We start from the raw sequence: 16,917 nt of genomic DNA, 5'->3' as shown, positions 1-16,917 counted from the left end.
CATTAAATAGATTATTCAGTTTCTAAAAGAAACCCCACTTGATGCATCACACTTTTAGCCCTTTGCTGCACTTTTGATAGTCTTCCAGTATGTTGGTAGTTGTCAAAAAATCTTATTGAAGCTGGAAATTAGAAACACAGGCAATGAAAAGAAAATATTGTCAGATGTTTACAGTGAAAATATTAAGTGGCATATCATGATTGCCTGTAAACATTGATAGTGTAGATTTATTTTTCATCACTCTTCCGAATGTACAAACTCCTGACCCGAGTTGGATTTTACATGTATCTTTCACTGTTCAGGACATTGTTCAAATTACCATTTTTCATGAATGAACCTCTACTGTGAGATCAGCAGTCACTTAATGGCAAATAAGATTTCTTACCTGCTCTCGAATACATATCAAACTGTATACACCCACACACACATTCATATAATTGTACGCGCACTATTATACATGCAAATTTACACGCTTCCCCAAGCACATATGCATGTACAAAAACACACACACACATACACACACCCTGATACATGCGCCCATATGTGCATACACTTGTGTGCACATTTCTGCAGACCCATAAACGCACATGCATACATACTTACACTTATGAACCCATCCCTACACAGGAGAAGGTGCCTGCCAACATTGTGTCTAAGCTATAAAACACCAGATCTGTTTCTGTGTTTAAATTCTTCATTCTTCCTGATATTCACAAAGTGCATGGCTCCCCCGAGAAAGTGGGAGTGCCGAATCAGGTCTCCTGTTTTAGAAGAATGTCTTTTTGTAGAGAAAAAAAATATCCTGGTTGAATACTGTGGATGAAGGATTTGTTATATTTCTGTTTATCTCTTTACAGTGCTGCCACATTTAAATCACTGTTCTTAAATATTCTTATGATTGCAAAATTTAAGCATATCTTTGAGGGAGGCAAGGAAAGGAATTAAGGTTAAAGGATATACTGCTCAGCATCTGCGGCTGAAAAAAATATAGAAAAAAGATGAATCTCCATTTCTGATGGCTTAGAAGAGAATGTGTTGGAGTGGCAGACAATGTGATACATTTTCATTTCAACACAGTAAGAATGCTGGAAGATGAAAAAGGGTAGACTGGCATGTTTTCAGCACAGTAAGAATGAGAATGTGTATTTTTGAGCTTTATCCAGAATGAAATGAAGTTAAGTTGTTCATTTAAAGCAGCAATGATTGTAGAGTTATACTGTTACTAATACAATGGCGAGAGCATGGTAGGCTGAAATGATTTGGTTGAATTAGCCAGTGTACTTCAGTTCTATTACACTTCAGACTTGTAGTTGACATTATTGAGCATCTTAACTAGTTGAGCCTTTTCTAAGCTGAAAAATTGAAATGAATGAGAAATATTTTTCTGAAAAAGGGTCCAGACCCGAAATGTCAGCCTTCCTGCTCCTCTGTTGCTGCTTGGCCTGCCGTGTTCATCCAGCTCTACACCTTGTTATCTCAGATTCTCCAGCATTGGCAGTTCCCTCTATCTCTGTATGACACAGATAGCTTTTGCACTGTAAGTACTTATCTGGTCAATAAAAGGCATTCATGTTGCAGATGCCCATTTCAGATTTAGTGTGGATGTTACATCCGTGCATAATGAATGCATAGTGCCCATACAGCCATAGATCTAGAAGGAGGAGGGTTTCTCCACTGAGTCAGTGTGGGTGGAAGTCAGAAACAGAAATGGAGCAGTCACTCTACTGAGAGTTTTCTATAGACCCTCCCCCCACCCCAGCCAATAGCAACAGAGATACTGAGGAGCAGATTGGGAGACAGGTTTTGGAAAGGTGCAGAAGTAACAGGGTTGTTGTTATGGGCAACTTCAACTTCCCTAGTATAGACTGGTACCTCCGAAGTACAAATAGTTTTGGATGGAGTAGATTTTGTCAGGTGTATCCAGGAAGGATTTCTGACTCAACACGTAGATAGGCTGACTAGAGGGGAGGCTATATTGGATTCGGTGCTTGGCAACGAACCAGGTCAGGTGTCAGATCTCTCGGCAGGTGAACATTTTGGTGATTGTGATCACAACTCCCTGACCTTTACTATTGTCATGCAGAGTGATAGGAGCAGACAGTATGGGAAGGTATTTAATTGGGGGAGAGGGAATTACAGTGCGATTAGGCAAGAACTACGGAGCACCAATTGGGAACAGATGTTCTCAGGAAAATGTACGATAGAAATGTGGAGGTTGTTTAGCCAGCAGTTGCCACAGGTACTGGATAGGTTTGTCCCACTGAGGCAAGGAAGGGATGGTAGGGTGAAGGAACCTTGGAATATAAGACGTGTTGAACACCTAGTCAAGAAGAAGAAGAAGGAAGCTTATTTAAGGTTGAGGAAGCAAGCATCGGGCAGGGCTGTAGAGGTCTCTAAGGCAGACAGGACGGAACAGAAGAATGGACTTAGGAGAGCTAGAAGGGGTTATGAGAAAACATTGGCAGTTCCGATCAAGGAAAACCCCAAGGTTTTCTATACTTTTGTAAGGAACAAGAGGATGTCCAGCGTGAGGGTAGGGCCAATCAGGGATAGTGGAGGGAACGTGTGTGCGAAGTCAGAGGAGGTAGAGGAGGTCCTTAATGAATACTTTGCTTCAATATTCACTAGTGAGAGGGACTTTGATATTTGTGAGGACAGCATGAAACAGGCAGATATGCTCGAATAGGTTGATGTTAGGAAGGAGGATGTGCGAGAAATTTTGAAAAACACGAGGATAGATAACTCCCCGGCCCAGACAGGATATACCTGAGGTCACTATGGGAAACTATCTGAAAAGATTGCTGCCCCTTTGGCAGTGATCTTTGTGTCCTCACTGTCCACTACAGTAGTACCAGATGATTGGAGGGTGGCAAATGACATCCCCTTGTTCAAAAAAGGGAATAGGGGTAATCCTGGAAATTACAGACCAGTCAGTCTTACTTCTGTGGTGGGCAAATTATTGGAGAGAATTCTGAGAGATCGTATTTATGATTATTTGGAAAAGCACAGTTTGATTAGAAGTAGTCAGCATGACTTTGTGAGGGGCAGGTCATGCCTCACAAGCCTTATTGAATTCTTTGACGATGTGACAAGGCAGAGGAGTAGATGTGGAGTATATGGATTTTAGCAAAGCATTCGATAAGGTTCCACATGGTAGGCTCACTCAGAAAATAAGGAGGCATGGGATTTTGGGAAATTTGGCTGTCTGGATACAGAATTGGCTGTCCAATAGAAGACAGAGGGTGGTAGTAGATGGAAAGTATTCAGTTTGGAGCTCGGTGACCAGTGGTATGCTGCAGGGATCTGTTCTGGGGCCTCTGCTCTTTGTAATTTTTATAAATAACTTGGATGAGGAAGTGGAAGAGTGGGATAGTAGGTTTGCTGATGGTATGGAGGTTGGTAGAGTTGTGGATAGTGTGAAGGGCTGTTGTAGGTTGCAGCGGGACATTGACGGGATGCTGAGCTGGGTAAAGAAGCGGCAGATGGAATTCAATCCAGAAAAGTATGAAGTGATTCATTTTGGAAGGTTGAATTTGAATGCTGAATACAGGGTTCATGGCAGGATTCTCGGCTGTGTGGAGGAACAGCAGGATCTTGGGATTCAAGTCTGTAGATCCCTCAACGTTGCTACCCCAATTGATAGGGCTATAAAGAAGGTGTATGGTGTGTTGGCTTTCATTGGCAGGGGAATTCAGATTAAGAGCCGCGAGGTTATGCTGCAGCTCTATAAAACTCTGGTTAGACCACACTTGGAATATTCTGAGATAACAAGATGTAGAGCTGGATGAATATAGCAGGCCAAGCAGCATCAGAGGAGCAGAAAAGCTGATGTTTCAGGTCTAGACCCTTCTTCACTTCTGGTCACCATTACTGGAAAAGATGTGGAAGCTTTAGAGAGGGTGCAGAGGAGATTTACCAGGATGCTGCCTGGACTGGAGGGCAGGTCTTATGAGGAAAGGTTGAGGGAGCTAGGGCTTTTTTCATTGAAGTGAAGAAGGATGAAAGGTAACTTGACAGAGGCTTACAAGATGATGAGAGGCATAGACAGAGTGGATAGTCAGAGATGTTTTCCCAGGGTGGAAAAGACTGTTATGAGCGGGCATAATTTTAAGGTTATTGGAGAAAGGTGAAGGGGAGATGTCAAAGGTAGATTCTTCATACAGAGAGTGATGGGCATGTTGAATGCACTGCCAGCTGTGGTAGTAGAGTCAGATACTTCAGAGAGTTTTAAGCGACTCTTGGATAGGCGCGTGGAGGATTGTAAAATGTAGGGTATGCAGGGTAAATTGATCTTAGTTGGATAACAGGTTGGCACAGCATTGTGGACCGAAGGGCCTGCACTGGGCTGTACTGTTAAATTTTCTACGTTCAATGTTCAATAAGACACAGGAGCAGAATTTGGCCATTCAGCCTGTTGAGTCTTCTCCACCATTCACTTCCCCATTCTCCTGCCTTCTCCCTGTAATACTCAAACCTCTTACCAATTAGGCACCCATCTATCGCTGTTGAAAATACACTCAATGACTCAGACCACAGCTCTCTGAGGTGATGAGTTCCACAGATCAACCACCGTCTTTGTGAAAAAATTCTTCCTCATCTCAGTACTGAGTGTTCATCCCTTCGTTCTGAGGCACTGCCCTTAGGTCCCAGTGGAATATCTTCTCTATGGAGTCCACTGCATCCAGGCCTCTCAATATTCTGTAAGTTTGAATCAGATCCATAATCCCATCCTTCTAACCTCCAATGAGTGTAGATCCAGAGTCCTCATATGACAAGCTGTTCATCCTCTAGACTCCCTTCAATGCCACTGCACCCTTCCCTTGGTACAGGGTCCAGAACTGCTCTCATTCTTCCAAATGGTCAGACCATGACTGTCCTCTTGACCTTGCTGCTCTAGTTAACTCCCTACTTTAAATATACATTGCCAAACATGCATTCAGCAGAGGGTTACAAGTCACCCCCACCACATTAATGCTGTCTATAGAATCATCACTTAGCTTCCAGGATAGGTGCTTCTTACTTCTTGCTGATTCTTGCTGAGTTTCTGGAAGTGCTAGGTGATAGAATTCATAAAGTTTGGTGAAATTTGCAAGGAATGTGGTGCTGGATGTTGAGACAACATTGGTTGCTACTGTAAGTGCTGTGAGCACCCCTCTGTATCCCAATTACGAGAGTTGTAGTCTCAGTGCTATATGCGCTGAAGCAACAAAGGGAGATGGAGCAGAGATAGCAAAGAGGATAAGGAGAAGAAAGGGTTCTTAGTAGGAGGCCTCATCTCCTTAGTATTTTGAGGGAGCCATGCTGACCAGATGCCAGATCCTAAACTGATCGAGTCCCATTTGCCAGCATTTGGCCCATATCCCTCTAAACTCTTCCTGTACATGTTCCCATCCAGATGCCTTTTAAATGTTGTAATTGTACCTGCCTCCACCACCTGCTCTAGCGGCTTATTTCATACACATTACCTTCTGCGAGAAAAGGTTGCCCCTTAGGTTCCTTTTATATACTTCCCCTCTCACCTTAAATGTATGCCCTCTAGTTTTGGACTCCCCTACCCTGAAGACCTTGGCTTTTCACCCTATCTATGCTCCTCATGATTTTCTAAACTTCTACAAGGCCATCTCTTATCATCTAATGCTGCAGGGAAAATACTCCCTGCCTTTTCAACCTCTCCCCGTAGAACAAACTGTGTAAATCTTTTCTGCATGTTTTCAAGTTTAACAGCATCTTTGCTATAGCAAGGAGACCAGAATTAAACACAATGTTCTAAAAGTCACCTAACCAATGTCCCGCACAGCAAGAACATAACATCCCAGCTCCTATGCTCAATGCACTAACCAATAAAGGCAAGTGTACCAAACACCTTCTTTGTTACCTTGTTTCCCTATGATTCCATCTTCAAGGAGCTATGCACCTGCATCCCAAGCTTTCTTTGTTCAGCAACACTCCCTTGGATCTTACCATTAGGGGTATGAGCCCTGTCCTGATTTGCCTTTCCAGAATGAAACACCTCGCACTTATCTAAATTAAACTCCATCTGCCACTCCTTGGCCCATTGGCCCATCTGATTAAGGCCCCATTGTACTCTGAGATGACTTCCCTCACTGCCCACTACACCAGCCATTTTGGTGTCATCTGCAAACTTACTAATCATTTGTTGTATATTCACATCCAAATCATTTACCGGGAGTAATTATGATACACCAAAGAACATAGAACGTAGAACATTACAGCACAGTACAGGCCCTTCGGCCTTCGATGTTGTGCCGACCTGTCATACCGATCTCAAGCCCATCTAACCTACACTATTCCATGTACGTCCATATGCTTGTCCAATGACGACTTAAATGTACCAAAAGTTGGCAAATCTACTACCGTTGCAGGCAAAGCGTTCCATTCCCCTACTACTCGCTGAGTAAAGAAACTACCTCTGACATCTGTCCTATATCTTTCACCCCACAATTTAAAGCTATGCCCCCATGTGCTCATCGTCATCACCATCCTAGGAAAAAGGCTGTCCCTATCCACGCTATCTAACCCTCTGATTATTTTATATGTTTCAATTAAGTCACCTCTCAACCTTCTTCTCTCTAATGAAAACAGCCTCAAGTCCCTCAGCCTTTCCTTGTAAGACCTTCCCTCCATACCAGGCAACATCCTAGTAAATCTCCTCTGCACCCTTTCCAAAGCTTCCACATCCTTCTTACAATGCGGTGACCAGAACTATACACAATACTCCAAGTGCGGCCACACCAGAGTTTTGTACAGCTTCACCATAACCTCTTGGTTCCGGAACTCGATCCCTCTATTAATAAAAGCTAAAACACTATACACCTTCTTAACAGCCCTGTCAACCTGGGTGGCAACTTTCAAGGATCTGTGTACATGGACACCGAGATCTCGCTGCTCATCTACACTACTAAGAATCTTACCATTAGCTCTGTACTTCGCCTTCCGGTTGCTCCTACCAAAGTGCATCACCTCACACTTGACTGCATTAAACTCCATTTGCCACCTCTCAGCCCAGCTCTGCAGCTTATCTATGTCTCTCTGCAACCTACAGCATCCATCGTCACTATCCACAACTCCACCGACTTTAGTGTCGTCTGCAAATTTACTAACCCATGCTTCTACGCCCTCACCCAGGTCATTTATAAAAATGACAGAAGGCAGTGGACCCAACACCAACCCCTGTGGTACACCACGAGTAACTGGTCTCCAGGATGAACATTTCCCGTCAACTACCACCCTCTGTCTTCTTTCAGCAAGCCAATTTCTGATCCAAACTGCTATATCTCCCACAATTCCATTCTTCTGCATTTTGTACAATAGCTTATTGTGGGGAACCTTAACGAACGCCTTGCTGAAATCCATATACACCACATCAACCGGTTTACTCTCATCTACCTGTTTGGTCACCTTCTCAAAGAACTCAATAAGGTTTGTGAGGCACGACCTTCCCTTCACAAAACCGTGCTGACTATCCCTAATCAATTTATTCTTTTCTAGATGATTATAAATCCTATCCCTTGTAAGCTTTTCCAACACTTTACCAACAACTGAAGTAAGGCTCACTGGTCTATAATTACCAGGGTTGTCTCTACTCCCCTTCTTGAACAGGGGAACCACATTTGCTATCCTCTAGTCATCTGGCACTATTCCTGTAGACAATGACGAGTTAAAGATCCATGCCAAAGGCTCGGCGATCTCCTCCCTGGCTTCCCAGAGGATCTGAGGATAAATCCCATCCGGCCCAGGGGACTTATCTATCTTCACCTTCTGAAGGATTTCTAATACCTCTTCTGTGTGAACCTCAATCCCACCTAGTCTAATAGCCTGTATCTCAGTATTCTCCTCGACAACATTGTAGTTTTCTAGAGTGAATACTGTTGAAAAATATTCATTTAGCGCTTCCCCTATCTCATCTGACTCCACACACAACTTCCCACTACTATCCTTGATTGGGCCTAATCTTACTTTCGTCATTCTTTTATTCCTTAAATACCTATAGAAAGCATTAGGGTTTACCCTGATCCTATCCGCCAACAACTTCTCATGTCTCCTCCTGGCTCTTCTGAACTCTCTCTTTAGGTCTTTCCTGGCTACGTTGTAACCCTCAAGCACCCTAATTGAGCCTTCACATCTCATCCTAACATAAGCCTTCTTCTTTCTCTTGACCAGAGATTCCACTTCCTTCGTAAACCACGGCTCCCGCGCTCTACAGCTTTCTCCCTGCCTGACAGGTACATACTTATCTAGGACACACAAGAGCTTTTCCTTGAATAAGCTCCACATTTCTAATGTGCCCATCCCCTGCAGTTTCCTTCTCCATCCTATGCTCCCTAAATCTTGCCTAATCTCATCGTAATTGCCTTTCCCCCAGCTATAACTCTTGCCCAGTGGTATACACCTATCCCTTTCCATCACTAAAGTGAACATAACAGAATTGTGATCACTATCACCAAAGTGCTCACCTACTTCCAAATCTAACACCTGGCCGGGCTCATTACCCAGTACCAAATCTAATATGGCTTCACCCCTTGTTGGCCTGTCTACATACTGTGTCAGGAAGCCCTCCTGCACACACTGGACAAAAACTGACCCATTTATAGTACTCGAACTATAGTGTTCCCAGTCAATATTTGGAAAGTTGAAGTCCCCCATGACAACTACCCTGTCTCTCTCACTCCTGTCAAGAATCATCTTTGCTATCCTTTCCTCTACATCTCTGGAACTATTCGGAGGCCTATAGAAAACTCCCAACAGGGTGAACTCTCTTTTCCTCATACTACCTCAATTGACAAGTCCCCAAACATTCCTTCTGCAACTGTAATACTGTCCTTGACCAACAATACCACACCGCCCCCGCTTTTACCATCTTCTCTGTTCTTACTGAAACATCTAAATCCCGGAATCTGCAACAACCATTCCTGTCCCTGCTCTATCCGTGTCTCCGAAATGGCCACAACATTGAAGTCCCAGGTTTCAAGTTCACCCACCTTATTCCAGACACTCCTGGCATTGAAGTAGACACACTTCAAATCAACTTCTTGCTTGCCGGTGCCATCTTGCTTCCCTGAAACTTTATTTCGGACCACCCTACTCTCAACCTTTTCTATAGTCAAACTACAATTTTGGTGCCCATCCCCCTGCTGAATTAGTTTAAACCCACCCAAACAGCCTTAGCAAATTTCCTCCCCAGGATATCGGTACCCCTCTGGTTCAGGTGAAGACCATCTTGCTTGTAGAGGTCCCACCTACCCCAGAAAGAGCCCCAATTATCCAAGAGTCCAAAACTCTCCCTCCTGCACCATCCCTGTAGCCATGTGTTCAACTCCTCTCTCTCCTTATTCCTCACCTCACTAGCACGTGGCACGGGCAACAAACCAGAGACAACAACTCTGTTCGTCCTAGCTCTCAGCTTCCATCCTAGCTCCCTGAATTTCTGCCTTAAATCCCTGTCTCTCTTCCTACCTATGTCGTTGGTGCCAATGTGGACCACGACTTGGGGCTGCTCCACCTCCCCCTTAAGAATCCCAAAAACACTATCAGAGACATCATGCACCCTGGCACCTGGGAGGCAACACACCAACCGTGAGTCTCTCTCGTCCCCACAGAACCTCCTATCTGTCCCCCTAACTATGGAGTCCCCAATGACTAATGCTCTGCTCCTCTCCCCCCTTCCCTTCTGAGCAGCAGGGACAGACTCTGTGCCAGAGACCTGTGCCCCACTGCTTTCCCCTGGTAAGTCGTCACCCCCAACAGTATCTAAAACGGTATACTTATTGTTGAGGGGAATGGCCACAGGGGATCCCTGCATTGCCTGCCGGTTCCTTTTCCGTCCCCTGACCGTAACCCATCTGCCTTTTTCCTGTACTTGAGGAGTGACTACCTCCCTGTAACTCCTCTCAATAACCCCCTCTGCCTCCCGAATGATCCGAAGTTCATCCAGCTCCAGCTCCAGTTCCCTAATGCGGTTTTCAAGGAGCTGGAGTTGGGTGCACTTAAAATGGTCAAAGAACTCTGCCACCGATGGGAAGCAGACATACAACCTTAAAGCTGGGTGCTGCCAATGGCTATGAAAAAGAACATAATACTGAATCTTATTTTAAATGCATCTTTCTGGCTGGAACAGGGAATGTAGCAAACAACTCTCAGTTTGCTATCAATTATTGCATGCAGGAGGTGGCAGAGGCTCTGTACACTCAGAAAGGGACCTCACTGTCTTCTAAACAGAGAGAAACAGGAATGTGCAGATGACTTTACTGAAATAGAAGTCTTCATCATTGTGCAGGGTGCCATGGACTAGATAGAAGTGGCTTTGCAGGTTCTATATCTGAAAGGCAGGATGTGTTGAAAGTGTTAGGCCTGCCACAGGAGTAATGTGCTGTTACAGAAACAGAAAATGCTGGAAATTCTCAGTTGTGTCTATCGTTGTGGAGAGAGAAAACAGTTAGTGTGACCTTTCATCTTCAGCTTGAAACATTAACTTTGTTTTTTCTCTCTTCACAGATGCTGCCAGCATTGCTCAGTATTTCTAGCATTATTCTTTTTATTCCAGACTTCCACCATTCATAGTACTTTGCTGGTGACTGGACATACAGTTACTGTGTAAGCCATGCGCAGGAAACTGGAAGGGCACTGTCAGAGTAGCAGTAGTGGTAGCATGCATGACATCAACCTGAGAGAAAACAGCAGGTTCACGCTCCTTATGAAATGCCGCTTCCTTGGGGCAGCTGCACAGTAATCCGCACTCTGATTTGTAATATCCTTTCTCACAGTGACTCACCAAGTGCAAGTTCTGTCTCTTTGCCTCTCTTTTCAGTAAGTGAGGTTCTGGAACCTGAGCTTGTGGTTGTGACAGTTCATTGAGTCAAAGTATACCTTCCAGTCTTCTGCTCCATTAGTTGGGCTGGGGGCGATTCTTAGGTTTCTTAAAGCATGAATTGAACTTAATGCCTACAGCATAGGACCCAGAAGGGTGCTGTCACCAAATGGAAAAAATGTCAGGGATGTGCCAGGCTGACGACAATCACACTGTGGTGAATCAGTCAACTTCAAGGAGTGCAATGCCCATTCAGCCCCTCACGAGGTGGGCAATGAGGTACTGAGTGTAGTGGATCCTAGCAGAAAGGTAAGTGTTGGCAGCATCTTTTCAGGGCTACCAGACCTGTATGCACACCTTAACGTGTGGGATTCGCTGGAGCAACAGTTGTAACGTCGCCTCCCACCACCATCCCACCCCCCCCCCCCCCACAGACACACACACACACACGCGCGCGCGACCGGCTGTATCGAAGACTCAACACATCTGATCAAACTGGAATCCCCTGAACCCATCTGACTTCTTCAGGCTCAACAGATAATCCACAGAGGGGACCCGAAGCTGTCGCTAACAAGAAAGTGGGAAGATCTTGGGATGCTGCCTAGCTAAGTGATGCTTCCCTACAGATTCTTCTCCTGGCTGCATGGAAAAGAAGGAGGCGCTGTACCCTAGAAATGGCAAAAATGACTTTTTCCCCCTGAGCAAGGGATCTTGGATGGAAATAGCATCAGAGGTCAGTTGCTGTGGCATTCATCAATGCCCATAGTGCACCGTCACCGAAGACCCAGTTATCTCCTCTGCACTGCCAGGGTGCATCCTGCTTAATACTTATTCATAGTGATTACAATTAGCATTGCTTGCTATGTGGGGAGAGATTGACCAGATCAACCCAAGCATTGGGGTGTGCCAGCACCAATTTCCTGAAGATTCATCGATGCGTCTGGATGATTGGCATTTTTATTCGAGAGCTAATTCTGGCAAATCAGTTAATGGATGCTGGTGCTATGTGCTAATATGTATAGCATCAGGTTAGCCACGGTCTCCATGCAGAAATAGCAAGGTGATAGGGGGCTGAAATACCTCAAAAAAAACACTGGGGATATATGGATGTTAAGAATTTTCCTTCTTGTGTTAAGGATTGATAATATTATTTCAATAAATTACTGTAACATTTTGAAATGTTAGTAGATGATGGAGTAAATTATGTTGGCCAGATGGAAGATGTAGCTATGCATCCTCAGTTAAATGCCAGTGTAGGAGCAGGCAAAATCTCCTGATTTACTTAATTATAACAGTGTGCGGAGAGGCTAAGTGCTCGGTGAAGATGAGTAGTAAACGGAAGCAAATGTCATGAGATTTTATTAAGCAGGCTTTCCAAGTGCATCAAAGTTGTAGGAGGAAGCATGAACAGGGGTTTTCTGAGTTCTCTTGTGCATCTATTATTTTTGTTTCCAGTACAGAGGCCTCATCATTGTGCTCTTCTTCGTGCTCCGCATCCTCCCTATCAGATGAGGAATGAGGCTTATCTAAGTGTTCAAGACCTCTCTTGACGATTAAAGTCTTCGTTGCCACTGGTGCACTGACACCTGAAGATAGCGCATATGAATCTGAAATACTGAGCCACAGTTGTCTTGTCTTGGCACAGTTTCCTAAAGCTAGTCTACTTGGTGTCTTCTCTGGCTCACCTAGCTTGGAATCAGCCCTCATGGCACCAACAATTGTTCTTTGCTCCATCTGTACTACTCCTCCTCTTGTTATCATGTTTAAGGCAAAATTGATAGACCCATTGCATGCCTTCTGATATCCCCAGTAATTGTGCGTTGCCTTGGAAGAAATACTCCTAAACACCATTGGTCTTGTTAACCTTCCTTGGTGTTGTAGCGCTGCACCTTTGCTTGTTTCACCGAGAAGCAACAACTAAAATCTACTCCTCAGCCAACGCATTGGTTCATGCCCCTCAATTAGATTCCCCATTCCCACCTAACTATGGCAATAGGCTTCTTTGTTCCCATAATTGAAAGCATACAAAGGGCAACTTTGTTGTGGCAGGTTTCCACAGGTCAATCTGAGACCTTCTGTAGGTGTTACCTATTTTACGCAGTCAGGGAGAAGACTACAATGACCCTTGCTCAATGAATTCAGAACCATTACATTGAATTTTGTTCAGCCACATTTAAATGAGTGTGAATTACAATTCATTTTCCACAGTGGCAATACCATCTTGGAGGATTTCCATCACAGGTAGAATGAATCTGAACTTTGAATCTGTGCTCCAAACTTCCATCTTGTGGCCTACATTCATTGGCTATGTTCCATTTTTCCCTAAAAATGCAGAAAGTAAGGGTTGGGTAAAGAAAGCAAGAGATGCATGATTATAACATCCATGGGTTATATATTATAACATTGTGGGATGAGGATGCAGTGGGATTTGAGAAGATGCATTGGACAGGAATATATCATCATCCTTTATGGTTTCGGGGGTATTATTTCCCACATACTGAGTGATGTTTGCTGCAATTGTTTCTTGCACTGTGTCCTGAATGCAGTGCAATTTGGTCAATGCAGTCATGCCTGCCACCTGCCCCATAGCTGCTTTTCTGACCATCCTGGCCTACAAAAAGATGAAAAGTTTGTCACTTGGGTAATTTGCCAGCCACAGTTGATCATTTGGCTATGTATACATGTTTACAGATGTGTGCTCAGTTTCCAGCAGTGCTATCACCGTGAGAGCGAGGTGAAACACATGAGTTGGAAAATGAGTTGGTATTGATAGATATGCCCAATGAAAATGTGAATCTGGTGTGGTGAATGGAGCAACATATGGGGTTGTATGTCAGTGACTTAAACTTGAATGTCGTGATCATAATCAAGAGCTTTGGAGCTGATGCCAAAATTTTAAATGTGGTTGATGATAAGGAAGTAAACTAGATACTGTAAAAAGAGATCCGTGCACTTGTCAGGTGGTCAAAATTGTGACCAATGGAATTCAATCTATAAAAATGTAAGCTAATGCATTTGGAGAAGGCAAACAATGTGAAGTAATGCACAATAAATGCTCGAACACTGAAAAGTATATAGCAACACAATGACCTTTTGTGCATGTCTACAAATCCCTGAGCGTAGCAACACAGACAGCTACATAATTAGGAAATTTAATTTCTCATTTGAGGCAGAGAATATAAGAGCTCAGTGTTTGTGCTGGAACAGTGTTAAACATTACTTAGGTCACAGCTAGAGTACTGTAAACAGTTGTTTTCTCCGTATTAGAAAGGGTCTGAATCCAATAGAAAGGATACAGTGTGGAATTGTAAGGCTGTTCAAGAATAGAAAATTTTATCAGAGAGAACGCGATTTGATAGATGGGGTTTATTTACTTTGGAACTGAAGGAAAATTTGATTGAATTATAGATTTAATTGAGTTAGAAATTTCTGACAGACCTAACAAGTTTGGATAGAAAGGCCTAATTTATTTTTGCTGAGATGTCAATAATAAGGGGATATGAAAAGATTAGAAGTGAGATGGGGGGTAAGTCTTGTCACCTAGAGATTGATAATGATCTCAGTGTCACTACCCGAAAAGGTGTGAGAGGCATTTCTTTTGAGAAAATACTCATGCTCTTAAAATATAGAATTACTGACCAAGATTGGAAATTGAGATTAGAATGAAATTTTCTATGCTCATAGGTGATGATTAAATGTTTTTCACTCTGCATCCAGGTCCCCTGTGCTAGATTGCTGGCTTTGATACCTGTGGTTATCTGCTCCTTATGTATTCTCAGTAATTATCTAGAGGACCTCCTAGCTTCTTGAAGGAACTAAATCTCTTCGTTGCTGTCCATTTCTTGCATCTAGGCTTCTGGTGTGGTATCTGAAAGCCTGGGGACAAGCTCTCTAGCTGGTTGCATAATTTATTTTGTGTCTTGTAGATGTTTCACCCTTAAAGCATTTTCAGCCGGCAGCCAAAATGCACTTTGTCTTTAAAAGCTACAAACTATCCTTAAGTAGTAAAAGATAGCTTTAAACTCTAGATTAAGCTTGGATGCCCTGATGCAGTGCACTGCCACCCACAGGGTTCACACTATGGTCATTATAATTAGCAGTTAGCATGAAGTTTGCATACTGCCTGAACATTTTTGAATGGACGTGGGGCAGTCATGTGTCATAATAATCAAGTTTGATTTCAGAGCTATCCAGTTTAGTTTCTCAAAGTTAGAGTAGCAGTATTATTATGGTAAATGATGTCTGTATGTACATCTTATAACAATCTATCATCTTTGACATGTTTGATACAATTGTATTGAAGAAGGCTTTCAACAGGAGTTTTTGTATTGTTGCAAACTTCTATTTCATATTTAATGTCTTTTCGCATATCATTTTTAGATTTAGAAATTAAAGTTTAACAGTAGAAATTGAAATAAATGCAACTGAAGCACCTTGAGGTCCAGTCCATTTTAAAGTTTTGTTTTCCAAGGTTAAAGCCAGGGAGTTCCAAAGTCATATTTTTAAAGTGAAGAAGTAGAATTCCTTGCAAAAGACACCAAGGTTTAATGAGATTTTGTAGTTGACCGAATCTTCCCAGACCTCAAATGACATGGACATTGGTGCGGAAGTTTGGGGAATCACGTGAGATCAGCCTTGAAGAACTTTCCACTGTGGAGAGCTAAGACTTCAATTTTCCAACTAAGTGTGGAACAACAAGTTGAGCTTCTCACTAGTGAGAGGCGAGGCGCCTGTTTGCTTGCATTGGCACATGTTAACATCCAAGACTCATCTGAAAGCAAAATACTGCAGATGTTGGAAATCTGAAACAAACAGAAAATGCTGGAGAAACTTAAAAGATCTGGCATCATCCGTAAGATGTGCAGATTCATCAAAGAAACGTCATATCAGACTGAAAATGTTTCTCTCACCACAGATGTTACCAGACTTGCTGAGTTTCTTTAAAGTTCACTGTGGTTTGTTACATTATCTCACCACATCAATATACTGTCTCCCATTCTCCTACTTGCTGGATAGAAACTTGATGATGACAATTCCTGATATGAAGCTCGGAGCAGTAACCTGATGATTCCAGTGTGCCACTTGTTCCTCCAAACCTACATCAGTGTTCAGCATCGCAAGACATACTCCATGGGCAACGGCTGCATAAACCCACCATCTAGCACGATCTCCATGGCCCTATTGGTCAAGCAATATGTCACTTACCTTCTGTCAGACAGGTCTAGAGCAGATAGTCAAAGCATTCTCTACAACTCGAGCTTCCAGTGCTTGATGGGCTTTAAAGGTGACATCAATGCCAGGAGGAATCCCAGGAGATTTCAATAACAGCCTCCACCTGTGGTAGAATAGGATGAGTGAGGCACCAAGCTGCCATGGTACAGAGATCATGAGACCATTTTGGGAAAATAGAGTAAGAAAACTCTTTTGGACTCACAGAGAAAAACCCTTCGTGAAACCTGCCAGTATTTTTTTATCTTCAGCCCAGTGTCACGAATATCAAGATGTCTTGATGAAGTCAGACATTTAAAGTGCAGTCTGTGGGGTGACCAACCGCAGCTTGTCTGTTTACTTATATTTACCTCATGTTAATCCTGAATGTTGACATCTCAGTTGTATATATTGTGTAGATGCTTTAAGATAACTATCTTGCCCGTTCACTATATCCATTTAGTCATTATTGCTGATGCTTGTTTTGTTCAAGTATGCGTACAAAGATTTTATGGTGTGTTTCAACACAAATCTAGAGTTCTACCACTTATATTCTTACCCTTGGTTCTCACATGAATCATATTCATGAAATATTATGGTGTATCAAGCCAGATCATAACATATTCTCATACAGGGGATACTGACAGCGTGGAGAATTGAAACAAGGAAATGCTATGTAGGAACTAATGTCCTTGAGTTCATAATCAGGTAAAGACACAGTTATCTTGTCATCACTATTAAACAAGAATAATGAATTAATGTGATAGCCATAACTTATCAGAATAGCTTAGCATGATAATCCATGTCCAGCGAAATATGCTTTCAGTATATGGCAATACTACGAATATCAGCAACAATTGCAATTAATTGCTGCTTAACTTATT

At 43.0% G+C, this 16,917-nt stretch overlaps 1 protein-coding gene across 6 annotated transcripts in view; it reads left to right on the top strand.

The window, feature by feature from the left end:
• Positions 1 to 16,917, top strand: part of LOC125462329 (ankyrin repeat and fibronectin type-III domain-containing protein 1-like) — a 753,498-nt gene that overhangs the window by 446,683 nt on the left and 289,898 nt on the right. The window lies entirely within an intron of this gene.

The sequence above is a fragment of the Stegostoma tigrinum genome, chromosome 23, assembly GCF_030684315.1.
Source record: "Stegostoma tigrinum isolate sSteTig4 chromosome 23, sSteTig4.hap1, whole genome shotgun sequence".
Lineage (NCBI taxonomy): Eukaryota > Metazoa > Chordata > Chondrichthyes > Orectolobiformes > Stegostomatidae > Stegostoma > Stegostoma tigrinum.
Note: the sequence above shows the minus strand (reverse complement) of the source record. Positions and strands in the feature narration are given on the sequence as shown.